General features: G+C 37.3%; 1 long non-coding RNA gene across 1 annotated transcript in view; it reads left to right on the top strand.

The window, feature by feature from the left end:
• LOC129392339 (uncharacterized) overlaps positions 1–10,015 on the top strand; it is a 101,320-nt gene extending 91,305 nt beyond the window's left edge. Inside the window, exon 3 of the long non-coding RNA XR_008618096.1 lies at positions 9,779–10,015. This is a non-coding gene — a long non-coding RNA (uncharacterized lncRNA). The remainder of the gene's footprint in view (positions 1–9,778) is intronic.
• The last annotated feature ends 10,563 nt before the right edge of the window (positions 10,016–20,578 follow it).

The raw sequence follows: 20,578 nt of genomic DNA, 5'->3' as shown, positions 1-20,578 counted from the left end.
CACCCTATGCAGGCTTTAGATCCTCCATCAACCACATTCCCTACCAAGGTGATAGTGGCCAGTACACATTGAGGAAACCTGTGGCTGCTGTCCACATCAAAACCAGCCCTTGCGCAAAGATATTGGACACACAGTGTGCATAGGAATACTTCCACACAAAAATTCCTCTTCAAAACCACAATAGATAACTATTTCTCCTAAATTCATAGAGAAAGTTAAGTAAAAGGAAAAAGCAGAGGAAGTACTCCAAATAAAAGGGCAAGAGAAATCCCTTGAAAGAACAAATAGTGAATCAGAGATCATTAGTCTACCACACACAGAATTTAAAAAGGTGGCAGTCAAAATGCTAACTGAATTAAGTAATATTATCAATATAAACACAGATCATTTTAACAAGGAACTAGAAAATAAAAGATGACCCAAACAAAAAAAGATAATCGAATTTCTGACATAAAAAGCAATCTAGAAACAATTAATAGCTGACTAAATGACACAGAAGAATGAATGAGTGATCTGGAATATAGAATAATAGAAATAACCCAATCAGGGCAACAGACAGAAAAACAAATTAAAAAAAATGAAAGCAACATATGAGTTCTATGAGATAATATTAAATGCCAAGTTATGCATAATAGGGATTCCAGATAGAAAAGAGAGAAATGGGGATGGAAAATGTATCTGAAGAAATTATGGCTAAAAACTTCTCAAACCCAAAGAAGGGAACAGATATCCAGGGACAGGAAGCACAGAGGGTCCCCACCAGACCAGAGCTTGAACCCGTGTCCCCTGCATTGGCAGGCAGATTCTTAACCACTGCACCACCAGGGAAGCACATATTGTGCTTTTAAAAGTTACAAACATTAAGCTAATCATGGAAAGGATACCTAAGAAGACACCTCTTCTGCCTACCTCAGATGCCAAATACAAAAAGATCCCTATTCTTATGGCAAATTGGTAAAATGGGGCATTGATATCCACAGACTTCCATTCATTAATAATTATAGGGACAAGATTAAGCTAAATAATAATGGTGATGATAATTAATAACAAAGTGTCAGTTATATCATATAATGCACTCAGTAATAGTGCTGGTTGGGGGTCATTTCAGTATGGTGGAGTAGGAGGATGTGGAGCTCACCTTCCCCCACAAACACATAAAAAATACATCTACATGTGGAAGAATTCTCACAGACAACCCACTGGAAATTGGAAGAGGAACTCACTCACTCCTCTACAACAAAAATTGCAAGAAAGATTTCCACGTAATGAGGTAGGATGGCAAAAAGACATATAGTTGAGACGTCCACCCAGGGAGGGATCTGAAAGGAAAAGAAGGTACACTCTAGCAGACCCTCTCCCTGGGCGGCAAGCAGGTCAAGCCACAGATTGGGCGTCCCAGTCCTAGGGTCCTATGTGGAGGACACAAGCCTGCTTGGCTGCTGGGAGAACCACTGGGACAGATAAGAGGGTAGAGAATCCTAGACAGACACTCCACTTGTAAAGAGTGCATGGGTGCTGGCTTGCCAACAAACATGGCAGAGAGAGTTCTGCCCTGGTGGCTGCCACCTTGCTGTGCGCCCAATCCAAGTGAGGCAAGCACCCTGGCCCTTCCCATTCCACATCACAGCTTGGTGCAGGATCTGGGCCAGCCATGTCCTGGGAGAAAACTTCCCCTAGCTATGCAGAGACAACCTCGGGGCCTGGGGTGTGATCCTGGTGAAGCAGCAGTAGCCATTGCCAGTGCTTTCTTAAGCTGTGCCTCAGAAACCACCACAACCAGGAGGCCATGGCTGGTCCTGCTCTCAGCTCCACTTACTCCACACCACAGTCAGTCTGGCACTGGATCTGGCACAGACAGGTCCTGGCAGAAGAAGACATATAGTTGAGACGTCCACCCAGGGAGGGATCTGAAAGGAAAAGAAGGTACACACTAGCAGACCCTCTCCCTGGGCGGCAAGCAGGTCAAGCCACAGATTGGGCGTCCCAGTCCTAGGGTCCTATGTGGAGGACACAAGCCTGCTTGGCTGCTGGGAGAACCACTGGGACAGATAAGAGGGTAGAGAATCCTAGACAGACACTCCACTTGTAAAGAGTGCATGGGTGCTGGCTTGCCAACAAACATGGCAGAGAGAGTTCTGCCCTGGTGGCTGCCACCTTGCTGTGCGCCCAATCCAAGTGAGGCAAGCACCCTGGCCCTTCCCATTCCACATCACAGCTTGGTGCAGGATCTGGGCCAGCCATGTCCTGGGAGAAAACTTCCCCTAGCTATGCAGAGACAACCTCGGGGCCTGGGGTGTGATCCTGGTGAAGCAGCAGTAGCCATTGCCAGTGCTTTCTTAAGCTGTGCCTCAGAAACCACCACAACCAGGAGGCCATGGCTGGTCCTGCTCTCAGCTCCACTTACTCCACACCACAGTCTGGCACTGGATCTGGCGCAGACAGGTCCTGGCGGAAGAGTGGATCTAGGGACACAGCGAAGGCTCAGAGGCCTGGGGTGTGGGTGGGGTAGCAGCAGCCCAGATCTCTGAAGTCTTCACAGTTGCTTCAGTTCCCAGAGCCACAGGGCCTGATCCCCACCCTAGCAAATGTTCCAGCCTAACCACTCCATGACACAGCCTTGCACTAGATCTGGAATGAACACAGCAGTGGAAGGGACACGACCTTGGGCTGTGCCTCAGTGGAGCTGTGGCTTCCTACATAGGCAGCTCATCAGACCTCTGCGAGCACACAAGCCTCACTTACTTCAGTAGCCCGTTCTTTGAGGCAAAACACACACTCAAAGGGAAAAGGGACTGCTTGGGCCTGACCCTCTGGGTTATTCCTCCAGCAATTTGAAAGCAGACCTTACCCCTGAGAGGGCAGCACAGCTACAGAGAAGAAAAGGAGTCCTGCCTCACACCCTATGCAGGCTTTAGATCCTCCATCAACCACATTCCCTACCAAGGTGATAGTGGCCAGTACACATTGAGGAAACCTGTGGCTGCTGTCCACATCAAAACCAGCCCTTGCGCAAAGATATTGGACACACAGTGTGCATAGGAATACTTCCACACAAAAATTCCTCTTCAAAACCACAATAGATAACTATTTCTCCTAAATTCATAGAGAAAGTTAAGTAAAAGGAAAAAGCAGAGGAAGTACTCCAAATAAAAGGGCAAGAGAAATCCCTTGAAAGAACAAATAGTGAATCAGAGATCATTAGTCTACCACACACAGAATTTAAAAAGGTGGCAGTCAAAATGCTAACTGAATTAAGTAATATTATCAATATAAACACAGATCATTTTAACAAGGAACTAGAAAATAAAAGATGACCCAAACAAAAAAAGATAATCGAATTTCTGACATAAAAAGCAATCTAGAAACAATTAATAGCTGACTAAATGACACAGAAGAATGAATGAGTGATCTGGAATATAGAATAATAGAAATAACCCAATCAGGGCAACAGACAGAAAAACAAATTAAAAAAAATGAAAGCAACATATGAGTTCTATGAGATAATATTAAATGCCAAGTTATGCATAATAGGGATTCCAGATAGAAAAGAGAGAAATGGGGATGGAAAATGTATCTGAAGAAATTATGGCTAAAAACTTCTCAAACCCAAAGAAGGAAACAGATATCCAGGGACAGGAAGCACAGAGGGTCCCCAACAGGATAAACCCCAATAGATCCACACCAAGTCATATTATAATAAAAATGGCAAAAAGTAAAGATAAAGAGAGAATTCTAAAGGCAGTAAGAGAAAAACAGAGAGTCATATACAAGGGAATCCTCACAAGACTATCAACTGATTTCTCTGCAGAAACTTTGCAGGCCAGATGGGAATGGCACAATATATTCAAAGCCTGAAAGGGAAAAACCTGAGACCTCAGATACTCTACCCAGCAAGATTATCATATATAGTAGAAGAAGAGAGAAAGAATTTCTCAAACAAGCAAAAACTGCAAGTATTCAGCAATACTAAACCTACCCTAAAAGAAATTATGAAGGGTCTTCTCTAAGTGGAAAAAAAGCAAGAATCTACAGAAAAGGGAAAATCCCAGTAGGAAATGAGAATATACAGTAAGGATTGAAGATCTCTTAAATAACCCATACATAGATTTTTAAAAAATTATAATATCAACTATAACTGCAATAAACAGTAAAAGGATAAGCATGAAGATGTAAAATAGGACATAAAAGACACAAAATGTAGAGGAGGGGAGTAAATATAGATCATTTAGAATGTGTTTGAACATCAATTTAAAGCAAGTAGATATAATTATGGGTCAAAATACATGAACCCCATGGTAACTAAAAATCAAAAAGCCACAAAAGATCCACAAAAATCAAAGGAAAGGAACTCAAATATACTACAAAAGAAAATCATCAAACCATAAGAAGAAAAACAAAAAGAAGGGAAATGAACAAAGAACTACATAAACAACTGGAAAGCAGGGAATAAAATGACAATAAGTACATACCTATCAATGTCAATGGACTGAATGCTACAATCAAAAGACATAGGGTGGCTTACTGGATTAAAAAAATAAGACCCTTCAACATGCTGCCTACAAGAGAGGCTCACTTCAGGGTGAAAGACACACACACTGAAAGTGAGGGGATGGAGAAAGATATTTCATGCAAATAGAAACTACAAGAAAGTGGAGGTAGTACTACTCATATCAGACAAAATAGACTTTGAAACAAAGTCTGTAAAGAAAGGTAAAGAAGGGTGCTATATAATGATAATGATAAAATCAATAGCAAAAGAGGATATTGCAACCGCTAAAATATATGCACCAATACAGAAGTACCTAAAAATATAAAGCAATACTAAGAAGCATAAAGGGAGAAACTGACAATAATCCAATAATAGTAGGAGATTTTAACACCCCACGTACCTCAATGGACACATCATTCAGACAGAAAATCAACACGCTAACCGAGGTCTTAAATAACACAATAGGCCAGTTGGCCTCAATAGATATCTATAGGACATTACAACCAAAAAAAGCAGAATATACATTTTTTTCAAGTGCACATGGAACGTGCTGCAGGATAAACCAAATACTAGGTAAAAAAAACAAGCTTCAATAAATTTAAGAGGATAGAAATTATATCAAGCATCTTCTCCGACCACTTGATACAATATTAGAAATCAACTACAGAAAGAAAACCAGGAAAAGAACAAACACATGGTATCTCATAAGAGGATATTATGAACAGTTATATGCCAACAAATTGGACAACCTAGAAGAAATAGGCAAAATGCTAGAAACATATAGCCTGCCAAGACTGAGTCAAGAAGAAAGAGACAATTTGAATAGACTGACCACTAGAAGTGAAATAGAATCTGTAATTAAAATAAAACTCTCTACAAATAAAAGTCCAGGACTGGAGGACTTTACAGGGGAATTTGACCAATGATATAAAGAATATGAGGACTTTAGATGCAAAAATTCTCAATAAAATATTAGCAAACCGAACCCAACAATATATAAAAAGTATCATATAACATGATCAAGTTGGATTCATTCCAGGGTCAAAAGGATAGTTTAGCATGTGTAAATCATCAATGTGACACACCACATTAACAAAAGAAAAGACAAAAACCACATGATCATCTTGTTAGATGCAAGAAGAACATTTGACAAAATTCAACATCCTTTCATGATAAAAACTCTCATTAAAGTGGGTATAGAGGAAACATCTCAACATAATAAAGGCCATTTATGACAAACCCACAAAAGACTCAAATATGAGAAGCTGGAAGCCTTTCTGCTAAATTCAGGAAAAAGACAAGAATTCCCACTCTCTCTGCTTCTATTTAACATAGTATTGGAATTCCTAGCCACAGCAATCAGACAATAAAAAGAAAAAAAAGTATCCAAATTGGAAGGGAAGAGGTAAAACTGTCATTATTGGCAGATGATGTGATACTCTATATGGAGAACCCTAAAGACTCCACCCAAAAACTATTAGAACTAATAAATGAATTCAGCAGTGTTCCAGGATACAAGGTTAATATACAGAAATCCATTGCATTTCTATACACTAATAATGGAATATCAGAAAGTAAAAAAAAAAAAAAAATCCCATTTAAAATCACATTAAAAAATACCTAGGAATAAACTTAACGAAGGAGGTGAAAGACCTATATGCTGAAAAATATAAAATATTGATAAAGGTAATTGAAGATGACTCAAAGAAATGGCAAGATATCCTGTGTTCTCCTAGAAGAGAACACAGGCAAAACATTCTGACATAAATTGTAGCAATATTTTCTTAGATCAGTCTCCCAGGGCAAAAGAAATAAAAGCAAAAATAAACAAATGAGACCTAATTAAACTTAAAAGCTTTTGCACATCAAAGGAAACCATCAACAAAATGAAAAGAAAACCTTTCAAATGGGAGAAAATATTTGCAAACAATGTGACCAGAAGTTACTATCCAAAATATACAAAGAGCTTATATAAATCAATATTTTAAAGAAACAATCCAATCCAAAAAACGGGCAGAAGACATGGATAGATATTTTTCCAATAAATGCATACAGATGGCTAACAGGCATATGAAAAGATGCTCCACATCGTAAACCATTAGAGAAATGAAAATCAAAACCAACTTGCAGTGGTTTCACCTCACACCTCTCAGAATGACTATGATCAAAATGTCTATAAATAGGGCTTACCTGGTGGCACAGTGGTTGAGAGTCCGCCTGCCGATGCAGGGGACACGGGTTCGTGCCCCGGTCCGGGAAGATCCCACATGCCGTGGAGCGGCTGGGCCCGTGAGCCATGCCCACTGAGCCTGCGAGTCTGGAGCCTGTGCTCTGCAATGGAAGAGGCCACAACAGTGAGAGGCCCGGGTACCGCAAAAAAAAAAAAAAAAAAAAATTGTCTATAAATAGCAAATGTTGGAACGGATGTGGAGGAAAGGGAACACTCATATACTCTGGGTGGGAATGTAAATTGGTACCTGGAAAACAGTATGGAGTTTCCTTAATAAACTAAAAAGAGAAGTACCATATGATCCAGCAATTCCACTCCTGGGTATATATCCAGCAAAAACAAAAACACTAATTCGAAAAGATACTTGTATCCCAATGTTCATAGCAGCAATATTTACAATACTTAAGATACGGAAATAACCTAAGTGCCCATCAACAGATGACTGAATTAAGACAATGTGTATATTCTACAATTAAATATTATTCAGCTATAAAAAGATGAAGTATTGCCATTTGCAGCAATGTGAATGGACCTAGAAAATATTATGCTAAATGAAATAAGTCAAAGACAAATACTATATATTGCTTATATGTGGAATCTAAAAAATAATACAAATGATTCTATATACAAAATGGAAACAGACTCGTAGACATAGAAAACAAACTTACTGTTGCCAAAGGGGAAAGGGAGTGGGGGAGGGATAAATTAGGAGTATGGGATTAACAGATACAAACCACTATATATAAAATAGATAAGCAACAAGGATTTACTGTACAACACAGGGAACTATATTCAATATCTTGTAATGACCTAGAATTGAAAATAATGTGAAATATATATATATATAAAATGGAATCACTTTGCTGTACACCTGAAACTATCACAATAATGTAAGTCAACTATACTTCAATAAAAAATAAAGTGCTAGTTATATCCTCAACTATTGAAAATGTACTGTGTGTCAGATATGGCACTAAAAGCTGATTTACTCTCAGTCTTCGTAGTTTTAATAGTCTAGCATAGCACAAAGCTATTGACAAATAATAGTTAATCTGGAAGTGAGAGCATCTCTGATGAAGTAGCAGATACCTGAAGAAATATTGAGTCGAACTAAAAACATTTCTTGCAGAAGAAACAGTGTGCACAAAACTGTCTAGCTGGGGGAAACAGGTGAGGCTGTATATTGGGGAAAATTGCTAGGAATGCCCTTACGTCCTAAAAACTGCAATTTGCCCAAAGTAACTTAGCTCCAGCCTTTATTTATTTCTATTTGGCATGATTCCTTTATTTTTTTCTGATAATTTTTTTAAGTTAGTATGGATTCTCAAACGGCATTGCTCTAATGGTTTCTCACAGATTACACTGAAATTTATTTGTAAAAAAATCTTTTATATCTCAATTTTAAGGGATTTCTGGATCTTGAGATTCTGAGACTATAACTTATACCAATGTTATTGTAATCTGAAAGAAGGTACTGATAATCTTATAGATAATGAACTCTGAACTTCAAAATATATATTGTTTCAATGTCCAATAAAAAGGCATAATTTCTTACAGTATTTCTATATTTAAATAATGTATATCTTTTCAGAATGCTTTTCCACAAAATTAGTTTTTCTGTAGTTGTATGCTCAGATTTTATATTGCAAGAAACTTTATTAGACTATAAAACTTTCAACTAGAACAGCATTGAAAAAAATCTTAACAGAATGCAAATGGAGAAAAACCATCTTTTGTGACAGCTAAAACATAGGTTTTTCACAAGAACACCTTTGTTATTGATTCTTGAAAGCAAAAATCATTTCCACAATGGGGAGATCCTATCAGCTATAGCACTTAACATCTTCCTTTTCTTCTCCTTGTCAGAGTCTATCAGAATACTTTAATATGAGGAGCAAAGATCTCAAGGAGAAAAAAAATGAAAGAAAACTGAAATTGCTGGAACTAGTTAAACATGTTATTTTTTTAAATGATGTTCAATACTGCTTCAAGCTTTTTTTTCTCATTTATTCTCAAATTACTACATAAGAATGCATTTGACATTTTCACACCATCTTTCCCTCAAAGATATATTTTAAGTTGTTAAAGAAAAAGGCAAGTGAATATGAGCATTCTAAGAACAGAGGCCTTTAAAAAAATCACTGACACTGTTATAAAACTGAAGTATAATATTATACAGAGGGAATCAGGAATCAAGCTGATTTGGAGGAAATATTTTTAGAGTAGGGAATGAGAACCAGATAGAAATGAAATATTAAGATGGAGGAGGGATAACTCTGGATACAAAAAAAAATTTTATAAAGGAGGTAAAGAAATGGTGATACCAAAGAAATGAAAATTTCTTCCTATATCAAAACTAGAGAATATACTGCATATTGTCTTTGGGTTGCAAGAACTGACTAAAGGTATTTGAAAGTTGACAGCTGGGGAGGGCTGTAGAACTCAGGAAGGCCAGGAGAAGAAGTGAGGGTGCTGTGAGCACTGATAAGCTTTCCACTTGGTGAAAAAAATGGGGCCCCTATCTCTAGGTAACAAAAGATGGCAACAACAGGAGGTTGGGGACATTGCACCATGTTAAGAGGGAAAGGAGGATGACCTAGAATGTCATTATCAAATTCAAAGTAAACATATAATTGTGTTAACTGAATTATGACTATTTGTGATACACATATACAACAGATGGTAACTACCTGGGTTAGATTAGAAGTTTACAATTTATGAGAAACACTGGGATCCTCACAGTGTGAAAGTCTCATTTATGTTTTGTCCCTCCTGCCAGCTATAGAAACGCTAGAAGGAAATAGCACATGATTTGAAGTAAAATAGAACAAGATGAAAATCTTACTTCTACATCCTACCTGTGCAAATCATAAAACCTCTCAATTTCCTCATCTCTAATATGGAAACATGTATCCTTATACAAACTAGTTCATAGGTCAAGAATGGGAAAGAGCTAGGAAGAATATCACTCATATTAAATGTTAACTATATCTTTCCTTCCTTTTCTATTCCTTTCCGTTTCCATGGCCTCATTTAGATTCTCATCTCTTCACCTTTAGATTACAGCAAGTTATATCGACCATGCTTCCTGGTTATCTCTCTGAACAATTATGTATCTGTGTCCATCACTAGTATGTGTGAAATGAATCTCATTTTATTCTTAGCCCACTAAGGTATGACTTCCGCAATGAATTAAACTACTTGGTATAGCTAACATGGCCTTCTTTAAACTTGTTTCCTACATTCCCACTCATTTTTATTTACAATTGTTAACTCACATGAATCCTAGCCAACTCTCTCTGTTATTCACCTTATCTTTACCATCTCCTCTATAATTTCACATTTTCAAAAATTTTGAGGTTCAATTCAAGGTCTAGCTCTTCCTTGAAACTATATATTTGTGTATTTAGCACAAAATTATTTCCTACAACTTTGATCTCTTATTACATTTATTCCCAGAACACCGTAAAACAAGTCTTTCCACATTTAAAAGACTTGGGGGAGTTTGTTCCCACAAATAGATGATAAGTTCCCAGAAGCATGGATGTTTTATACTATTTTTGTATCCACTGTAGAGCCTAGCAGAATTCTGAGTGCATGATCATTAATTCAATAAATACTTACAGATAGGTTATATCTGAAGGTTACAGGTAGCTTTCTAAATATTAAAACTGGAAAGCCCTTGAAAGGCTGTTCAGTGGAAGGTACTGATTAAAATAGTCTGTTCATTTACAAGAGGAGGTTTCCAGCTGATTGATTTTATTGCCTGTTATTTACACAATCCAAACACTGTAACAGGGAGTATCTTGTAAACAAAATTTGCCTTGACTACTGGGCATAACCAGCTTTAACTGCTACTTTCAATCTCCCCTAAAGGCTTAGAGGGAAATGAAATGTGAAGTGTTTAGCAGGGAGATGGACCAAAAATCAAGTTAGAGCAGAAAATAACTTGAGTAAAAAACAGAGAAACACAGAAATCGTGCATGTTATAGGAATGATCTGCCCTATAGTTCTTCATATTTTTCATTCATTCCTGTTTTTGTACTGTACATATTACATCCTCACTCTTCCAATACTCACAAGTCTAACTTGCTGTAAATCTTGTCTTCAAAGAGAGGTTTATATATTTTAGTCTTCCATTGATTTATCTATTTCTAGCTCCTATCATTTGGATAATTGAAAGCTGCCCACCTCCTTCCTTTGTCCCACCATCCAATTTAATCATGAGTTTTAATCATAATTTGAGGTTGAGATTAAACCAAAAAAAAAAACAACAAACAAAAAAAACCTCACAGATGGCAAGAGTGAAAAGGATTCACAAAGTAGAAACATTTCCAAAAGTGAGTCAGAGACACTGGTGACCTAAAACCTAAGACATAAGCTATACTTTTTTTTTTCTTTTCCAGGTTATAAGAAATAGCAACAAAAGATGGGCTGATGGAGGCATGACTGGACAGCTTGGAGATGTTACTCTGTAAATTGAAAAGAAAGGACTTTGCCATTTATGCCTTGTAGATCACCTAGAATTTTATAATAATAGAATTAGAGTTAGAGAGAACTTTAGAAATATCTTTTTGAAACTTTTGGATAATTATATTTGCTCCTTTATCTTTATAATGATTGAGATAAAAATATGAAAGTCACTTGGAATTACAAATATAAGAAGTTTTATAAATGAATTCTTAAAAAATGAAATACTCTGGTTCCTCAAAATGTTAAGCATAGAATTAACATAGCACCCATCAGTTCCAGTCCTAGGTATATACCCAAAAGAACTGTAAACAGGTATTCAAGTAAATATTTGTACACATATATTCATGGCCCAAAGTGGAAACAACTTAAATGTCCATTAACAGATGAATGGATAAACAAAATGAGGTGTATACAACAGAATATTATTCAGTCATCAAAAAGGAACAAAGTACTGATGCAGGTAACAATGCGGATAAAGCTGAACCTTGAAAATATTATGCTAAGTGAAAGAAGCCAGACATAAAGCTTACATATTCTGCAATTCCATTTATATGAAATATCCAGAGGAGGTAAATCCATAGAAGAGGAAAGCAGATTAGTAGTTGCAAGAGGTTGGTGGTAGATAAACCTGGTACCCTGCTTACAGGGACTCCTTTGTGGATAATAAAGTCTTTTAGAACTAGATAGAGATGATGGAACAACATTGTGAATGTACTAAATGCCACTAAATTGCATACTTTAAAAGGGTAAACTTTATGTTATATGAATTTTACCTCAATTGAAAAGAAAAAATCCCAGAGGTTGAAATGTTTCTATCATACAGCTCATGTTGCAACTGACAGCATAATCCAGTTTAAATCCTCTAATTTTTGGTTGTACCCTCACTACTTTCTCTTCACAATCCATATTAATTTCACTAATATCATATTTAGCAATTCAGAGATCTATCCGACATAAATATCTGCTTTTGTTTTAAAGTATGTCCATGTTAATTGGTTGATTTTTAAAAAGAAACAGTGCACATGACTTTAAAATAAAGATTATAACTCTCCTGTGGTTTACATTTGAATGTCATTTATGTTGCATTTGCACAGCCTTTGTGCAAAAAGCTGCATGCTTCAGTGTGTATTCAGCAATATCCACCACTTTACATTGTTGGCAGGGAGTAGCTATTTAGCATTAGTCATTTTTTACAGTTTATAATGTAATTATTATAATCCAACCCAATGTACAGAATACTATATTGCCAAGAATGGGGTTGGACTAACATTTCTCTTTAATGGATAAGTGCATTCTATTTTAAATTCAGGAAAAAAAATTTTTTTAAGTAAGCAGCAATCTGGACTTCCCTGACAGTCCAGTGGTTAAGACTCCAAGCTTCCACTGCAGGGGACGCAGGTTCCACCCATGCCGGGGAACCAAGATCCCACACGTGCTGCACGGCATGGCCCCCCCCCAAAAAAAAAAAGGCAGCAGTCATGGAGGGTCAGAGTTGGCAAAATCCGTTATAGACGAGCTCAGGCATTACTTTTTGACTGTTCAAGCAACTAGTGAATCACCTATGACAAGTCTAATTAAAATAATCTCATCTCTGTAACTGGGATACTAAGCAGATGGTAGAAATAAAGATGTGCTGAATTAGCCATAAATAACTGAAATAGGAAAATGTACAAGGGGAAGTGCAAGCTAGTCCCAGCAGTTCGTGTGAGCACGTATAGTCTCCCAGTATGGTGGCATATGCCTTTAGCTTTGTACCTTTGCAAATATACATTGTGAGATATATGACATTATCCTTGGAAGCTGAGACTTTTAGATGCTATAAAGATAATCCATAAAATGTAGCTAAGGCTTATGACATAATAATCTATTGAGGAATGATATAAAAATGAAAGCATATAAATGAAATAGACAATTGGAAGGCAACATAAGGGTTCATAGTCCCTATGAGCCGTGAATTGATAGTAGTAATTTGATTATATAATTTCTCATCATAAAGCCAATATTCATTTTCATTGTGAAATCTGTTTCTCTTCCTCTGCAGAGGCTTCCAACAGAATGGAGTTTGACTGTGATGGGGTTTAAAATGTTAAAGGGGAAAATGAGCCTTTACAAGTCTGTCTAAACCATACAATAGTTGTGCAGGAAACTGCACAACACAAACACATGATGTTGTGTTCACAAAGCATACATTCCCAGAGCAGGTTCCTTGACCTACACTATTACCCATGACATGCAACCAAACAGCACTTCAAGGGCTCACTTAGGAGAAATGGGTGAAACAGACCTAGGAATTCTGGGGTGTAAATAAACAATGCAGGCAACCTAACTATTTTCTCTGTTCTACTTTTTCAACATGCATCACAAATAGTAGTGAAGTTTGAATATTAAACAAGAGATGTCATCTGCTCAAGAGTCTCCTGGCAGTCTGATCTAAATGTAGTTCTGGCTTTGGTGTAATATAAAAGCAGCAATGAGAAGTCATCGAATATCAGAAGGATAATATTCAATGTTTTTCCTCCTCTTTAAAAATACTTCCTGGATGAACACACAGTCTAGAAGGGGCAGCAGCAATCTAAAGTGAAGAGAGACCAAACTTTAAGTGAACTATAGGAAAGGGCACCACCTCTTCTACACGACGCTTACCAATACCACCACTAGGAACACCTTGGAGTCTTCTCACCTTCATTTCCCTTGAACCTTTATTCTTATTTCCAGTATCACACTATCAATGTTTGCATCCCATAATTAAAACAGCTTGAATCTATAAGAACTTGAGTTACCAAAGAAAGGAAAAAGAAAATAAAATGCAATGATGAACAGTGGCATGAAATTAGCCCATAATCTGCTTGCCCCAAATGGCAATGTTCTAAAGGGATGTGAGGTTCCTTAACATCTGCTGATTTATGAATACACTTTTTTTTTTAAAATCATACAATATTTCTGTTCTTTTTTATTCTGATATTTACCTTCTCTGTTGACTCTAGACTTTTAAAAGTACTTCCTGTACTTGGGTTGTTACTATTTAAGAACTATCTGAGAGTTGGCATACATGTTTATTTGATTACCCGCAAGCTCATTAGTGAGTACTTCTGGTTAAGGTATGTTTGATTCCTGTTCTGATTAAAAATAAGTAGAGAACATCTGAGGTTTGATTTGGGGAACTGAGCTAATGCCTTGGTATAATGAGCAGAAGAATGGGATTTTACTAAAAATATTTAAGAATTACTGCAGAAGATTGGAAATAAAAGTTGCTTAAAAATTTGAAGTACCATTTGATACTTTATGAAAACACCGCCATTTAGGAAACAAAGAATGACTAGAATAAAACAATGATTCCAGAATGATTATTAAAAACACTGAATTCATTTCAAAATTATTTCTAAATAACTCTTAGATTTTCAACTAGAATTTTTTTTTAGCTTTTTTTCTCTCTTGGTTTTTACAGTCCTCTTGGTTTTTTTTTTTTTTTTTTTGCGGTACGCAGGCCTCTCACTATTGTGGCCTCTCCCGTTGCGGAGCACAGGCTCCGGACGCGCAGGCTCAGCGGCCATGGCTCACGGGCCCAGCCGCTCCGCGGCATGTGGGATCTTCCCGGACCGGGGCACGAACCCGTGTCCCCTGCATCGGCAGGTGGACTCTCAACCACTGCGCCACCAGGGAAGCCCCCTCTTGGGTTTTGATGCTGCTTTTGGAGAAAATGTTCTTAATTTTAACTCAGCTGGATATGCTCTCCCAATATATATTTCACAGACTGTGGAATTATTTACTACCTTTCTTAAGACAATATAGTTTAAAGAAAGCTTTAAGTCCCTATTTTCTCTTCTAATAAATGCAGCTCTGTGAAAACTGGTTAATATAAAGAGATTCTTAAGTGGGGTGGAGGGAGGAACAATGCAATTATTGGAAATGATAAAAGTTTCTAAAAGTGAAAATAGAAAATGGACCAACAATGAAATGTAATTTTGCTTTCGTGAAGGCTTAAAGAATGATTGCCTTTATGAGGAATGATAAAATTAAATTTTAGAGGCAAGGAATGTAGAGGTCTATAGAGGAAGACTTATCCTTTCTGTTAAGACTAAAAATGATAGTTCTACTAAAATCTCTTTTGGCACTAGAAAAATCTTGTGAAATTGAGTTTCATATTCCATTGACGTGTCATGATATCTTATTCACCCGAGAAACAGTTTCCCCTAAAAATATGACTTGTTCTGCACCATCACAGGGCTTAATTTAAGCATAGCTCTTCTACTTTCAAGGAGCATCATGCTTGTATCAGCTCCATCAGGGTTACAAGGCAAGTGGAGAATTAAGGCCATCAATTTTAAGGCCATAGAGTTGAAAAGTCTAGTTTTTAGAAACTGACTTAAAACATCTTGTATGGGTTATATTTATTGGCTTGGTGCCACAGCATAATGAAATCTCTGAAAAAATTATTTTAAGTCTGAATTTATGATTAAATCAGTAATCTTAACTTGTCATTCATTTACAGAAAGATATCATAAGAGAGTGCAGTATTAGAAAAGCAGAGGTCATTTAAAAATGCATCTAAAGGTCACTAATTCAAAACCCTTTCTTTCACATAATAAGGGTGAGTACCGTCTGTTTTAAACAGTGATAGAGGAAAAATGAATATATAAATAAATATTTAAAAATACAGACAAGGAAAAAACAAGCCTCTAATGAAAGATAACACTTTGCTTTAAAAAAACTGAGCTAGTTTCTCTTTATGGAAATCTCATATGCAATTAAAGGAAATGAAAGATCCAAATCACCAATATTGAACCACAGCAACTTTCAAAAGGGGTAGCACAAATGCACTTTCAGGAAATATTTTAATTAATAAGTGATTCACTTGGTTGACTTTGTCTCAAATATGTAGGTGGAAAATTAAGCTGATTATACTCTGACAATTATAGTAGCCAGGAAAACGTTACTGCATTCTTCAGTTTATGCTACTAAAGAATATCCAGAAGGTAATATGAATAATCAGTAAGATGGTAGTAAAGGAGAAACTGCTAATGGACTTTCTGTTGTAGGAAAAATTACACAGGGTTAATACCTTTTTAATTGAAATGTGAAGCCATCTATTTTCAGATCAGCAATCCCAATGATTGCCAGGTTGGTCTATAGATCTTTCTTACTTGGAGAAGTATCCTTCTCATCACTTACTAGCCTGCATGGGGTGGAAAAGGATGTCCATCTTGAGAAAGAAGTAACATTCTTCCTTCAAAGATACTGATTTTCTTTATTCAAAACTATTTGTTAAGCGTTTACTATACCAACAAATGTTCTAGCCACTGGCAACAAGCGTGACTTTACACATTTCTCTCCCTATGGGGAAATGTTGCTTATGCAGTTAGTCCTCGGCTAGATGTATGAGTATTTTTATTTCTCTACTAGAATTGTTGGAGTGAGCAACATGGGTCCAGCTCGTTTATACTCTGGACCTTGACTATTAATTTAGTGTTTCTGAACCTGCTTGCTTTCATGCTAGTATTTCTTCTCAAGACCAAAGGGATACTAATCAACAACGTTGAAACAAAAAAATCAAGAATCAATTAAAATTCTTTTACCCTTCACTCTGGTAAAGGTCATCCTGGCATTTCTTGAGACATCAACCCATTAATTAGTCAGCATAATCCACTCATGTTTTTAAATATTGGATAACATGTTTAGCAGCAAGATACTTAAGAAGCTTGTTAGCAATCTTCTCCCCATCACCTTCAGGGTATCATTAGTAGATAGTACCATCCTTTCAAACCAGCCATTTGCCTAAAAGTGATAAGGTATAATTACGACAATTCTGATAGGGTTTGTGCTCTCAAATTCTTTAAACACTACTGGAGTAAATGTAAATCCTTTATCAAACCCAATACTTGTTAGCCACTCATGTGTTGCAAATAACTGCAAAAGAACTGTTCTTTTAGAGTCTGAAGTGTGAACTGGAGTTAAAAGCACTTTCCATTATTTTGAGGTGGAATCTATTATAATCAAGATGTACTCTCCTTGGATTAGTCCAACTCTATCAGGGTAGAATCTTGACCAAGATTTTTTTGTCACTTTTCATGGAAAAGTAGGAGATTTTGGTGATTATACACATGCTAAAAAAATAGGTAATTTTAGGGCTTCCCTGGTGGCGCAGTGGTTGAGAGTCCGCCTGCCGATGCAGGGGACACGGGTTCGTGCCCCACTCTGGGAGGATCCCACATGCCGTGGAGTGGCTGGGCCCGTGAGCCATGGCCGCTGAGCCTGCACCTCCGAAGCCTGTGCTCCGCAATGGGAGAGGCCACAACAGTGAGAGGCCCGCGTAACGCAAAAAAAAAAAAAAAAAAAAAAAAAAAAAAAAGGTAATTTTATATAAAGAATTTGAATATGAGCTAAATCCTCTATTTCTTCCTCATGCTATATGCCAATTGAAAACCTGTTTCACATCTTTACTCTGGGACTCAGTCTAATAAAACAGTTTCCATCCAGAATATTGCCAATCATTATGTCACAGGACAGAAATATTTCAAAGCAAGATCTGGCATTTAAAAATATTCTGCTTCAAACTTGCACACACCAAACCAAGTCTAATGGCCATGACTGGCTTCAGCAGGGTGGGGATATAGAATCGTCCCACAGACAGGAGTACCACAGAAAAGGCAACATGAATATTTAATGCACAACATTTACATTTATCTTGATGGTAAACTGTTGAAAATTAAATATCTTCATGTGATATTTTATAGCCAGTCTTATATTAATTTGGCCAAAAAGTTCGTTCGGGTTTTCCATGTTACAGAAAAACCTGAACGAACTTTTTTGGCCAACCTCAATATTTTACATATCAGTGGTGAAAAGAGAAATCTATATTAATTTTGAAGTGATAATGGAATAGAAGACAAAAAATATGCTTAGCGTCATGTATCGTTTTGGCAAATCCCTGAATATTGCTAAAAAATACATTATGAAATACTGTAGTAATAGTTATGCTTGTAAAGGTGGAAAAAGAACTCTGTATAAATGTATTAGCAACAGGAAGCTTTGAAAATCTTGTTTTGACATTGAAAAAACTAACTTATATATCACTGTGCCTTATCTTCAGTGAGGTAAATCCAGGAGCAATGATATGACATCTAAACTGGTGACACTGGATGAAACTTTTCCGCACTTTTTCTTTCCCCAAAAAACTCATATAACCTGTGTGGATCTATCTAAAGCCATTCGATCATCTATTTATTACATGAACATGATTCTCTGTAGTTTGCATCATACTTGAAAGCCGTAGAATTCAGGAAAAAAAAATGAAGAAATAACAAGGAATTCTAAACTGAAGTATTTTCTATGGAAAGAACGTTAATAAGTGATGGTAATGATCCATTACTAGCCTAATGTGCTTTCAGTGAGAAAAAAAAATCACATTCTCTGAGTAAGTACAGTGCTTTTGTGCATCTCTCCTTCCAGGTGGATATAGTCATGTGCCATGGCACAAGGCTTGGACACCACAGCGTGGACTAGATTTCAGTTTCCCTAACTCTCTTTGGCTAGACAACAATGAGCAATTCAAAAGCTATTCAAGTGTCGGTGGTTTGATGATTGAGCACCTATTGTAGTTTAGTTAAAATAAGTTCTTGATGAATTTGGCAAGACCCAGTTGCACAAAGAGTTTGGTCCAGAACAAGTTTGGGGTATAGGTATTGCTCAAGTGCTTATTTCACGTTTTATTTCCACTCTCTGTGATGATCTGGCCTCTAGCTAAGTCTCTGGCTTATTCTCCTCCACTGTTCACCCCCATCAAAAGTTACATTCCAATGATACTTGCTGTATTTGTACTTTCTGAGTCATAAATTTGCTTCAGATGTCCATGCCTTGCAAATATTGGCCCTTCACTTTAACAGTTTCCCATCCCACCTTTCCACCTGACATAGCTTCTAAAAACACAGCTTGCAATTTCATGTTTTCTATGGCAGGCAGGATAATTCAATAGAGACGTCCTGCCATAGGAAGCATTGATGGGTGGCCCTGCTACTTCTACCAAAATATTTAATAAAAGGCCACACTTTTCATGGGCTGCTCCTGGCATGGATACAGAGGCAGGTCCATTCCTGCAAAATACAAGACTCACCTGACAGATGACTTTGGTTCATGGACTTTCCATTGATGTGACCGAATCTTTCGTAGAACAGTCTGAGACTGTTCCTACCCAACACAATCTCCTTCTTACTCTCCTTCCCAGGAGTCAGATTGTGTCATGCTTCCTCTTACTCCCTCCCCTTTTTCTCTTATATGGATTTCCCCAATAAATGTCTTGCACAAATAAGCCCATTTTGGTATCTTTTCTCTAAGGATCTGAACTAACACAAATTTTACTGTAAGAGGTAAAAAAAAATTAGGTGGCAAGATTAGGATTAGAGACAGGCTCAATCACTACCCCACAGGTCTTCATCATCCTAGGTGATACATGAGGCATAGACAGCATGTAGTACAATAGAGTAGGCTAATTGCTAATGATTTCACCACTTCTGACCTGGAAATACATTCCAGGGGAAGGAAATGCCTTTTTAAGTGCAATGATTCAGGCATTTGAAAAATATGAGGGTAGTGGGCAGCATCAAAAAAGACAGGGGGCTTCTACGTTACATTGGTGCTCTGCAGAGAAACTGAGGGATATAAACAAGCAGTTAACAGCTAAATATGAGTTCCAGAGGGTCTCTCTGGTAGTGTAAAAGGAAATCCTTATCTCCTAGAGTGGAAGCACAGACACAGCAGCAAATCAACAACTTGATAATTATAGGTGCAAAACTCCAGACACATCTGAAGACTCCTTCAATGCAGATCTTTTGTGCTAAGATCAAAACCTTTTTCTGGGGCCCTGAAACATGAATTGGGGACATCTGGAAGGATGTCCATGTAGATGATGATTCTGTAGATCTCTGAATTGGCAGAGCTTGGAGAGGAGCCCCATCCTTGCCCAGTAAGATCTAGTTATCCCAATCTGCTCTAGGATACAACACAGTCCTCCTCCCCATGAGGCAACAAGTGCTCCCTCAGTAGTTGCCCCCACTGCTTCTCCTGACTACTAGGCTGATAACTAGGGTTAAATCCTACTGTAATATAGATAACGACCTGTGGGGTCTAATGTGAAGAGAGAGATTCAGTACACTTAGAAATTGGAAAAATTAGGAGCAGGTATATACAGTAAGTGGGATGTACTACTGTGGCTGGATTTTGAGAGTACTTGATCAGAAGAATGAAATGCAAGACCAGAAAGGCAAGAATTCATTGACATGGAGAGCCCTAACCAAACTTGGGTTTAAAAGCTTGGCAAGGATCTCAGGCAATGGGCAAACTCTCTTCTAGGGCTGCTCTTAGAAACCCAGAGAAAGGGATGGCTAATATTAAGT

This window comes from Physeter macrocephalus, chromosome 8, assembly GCF_002837175.3.
Source record: "Physeter macrocephalus isolate SW-GA chromosome 8, ASM283717v5, whole genome shotgun sequence".
NCBI classification, from domain to species: domain Eukaryota; kingdom Metazoa; phylum Chordata; class Mammalia; order Artiodactyla; family Physeteridae; genus Physeter; species Physeter macrocephalus.
The sequence above is the reverse complement of the archived record's forward strand: the minus strand, read 5'-3'. Positions and strand labels throughout refer to the sequence as shown.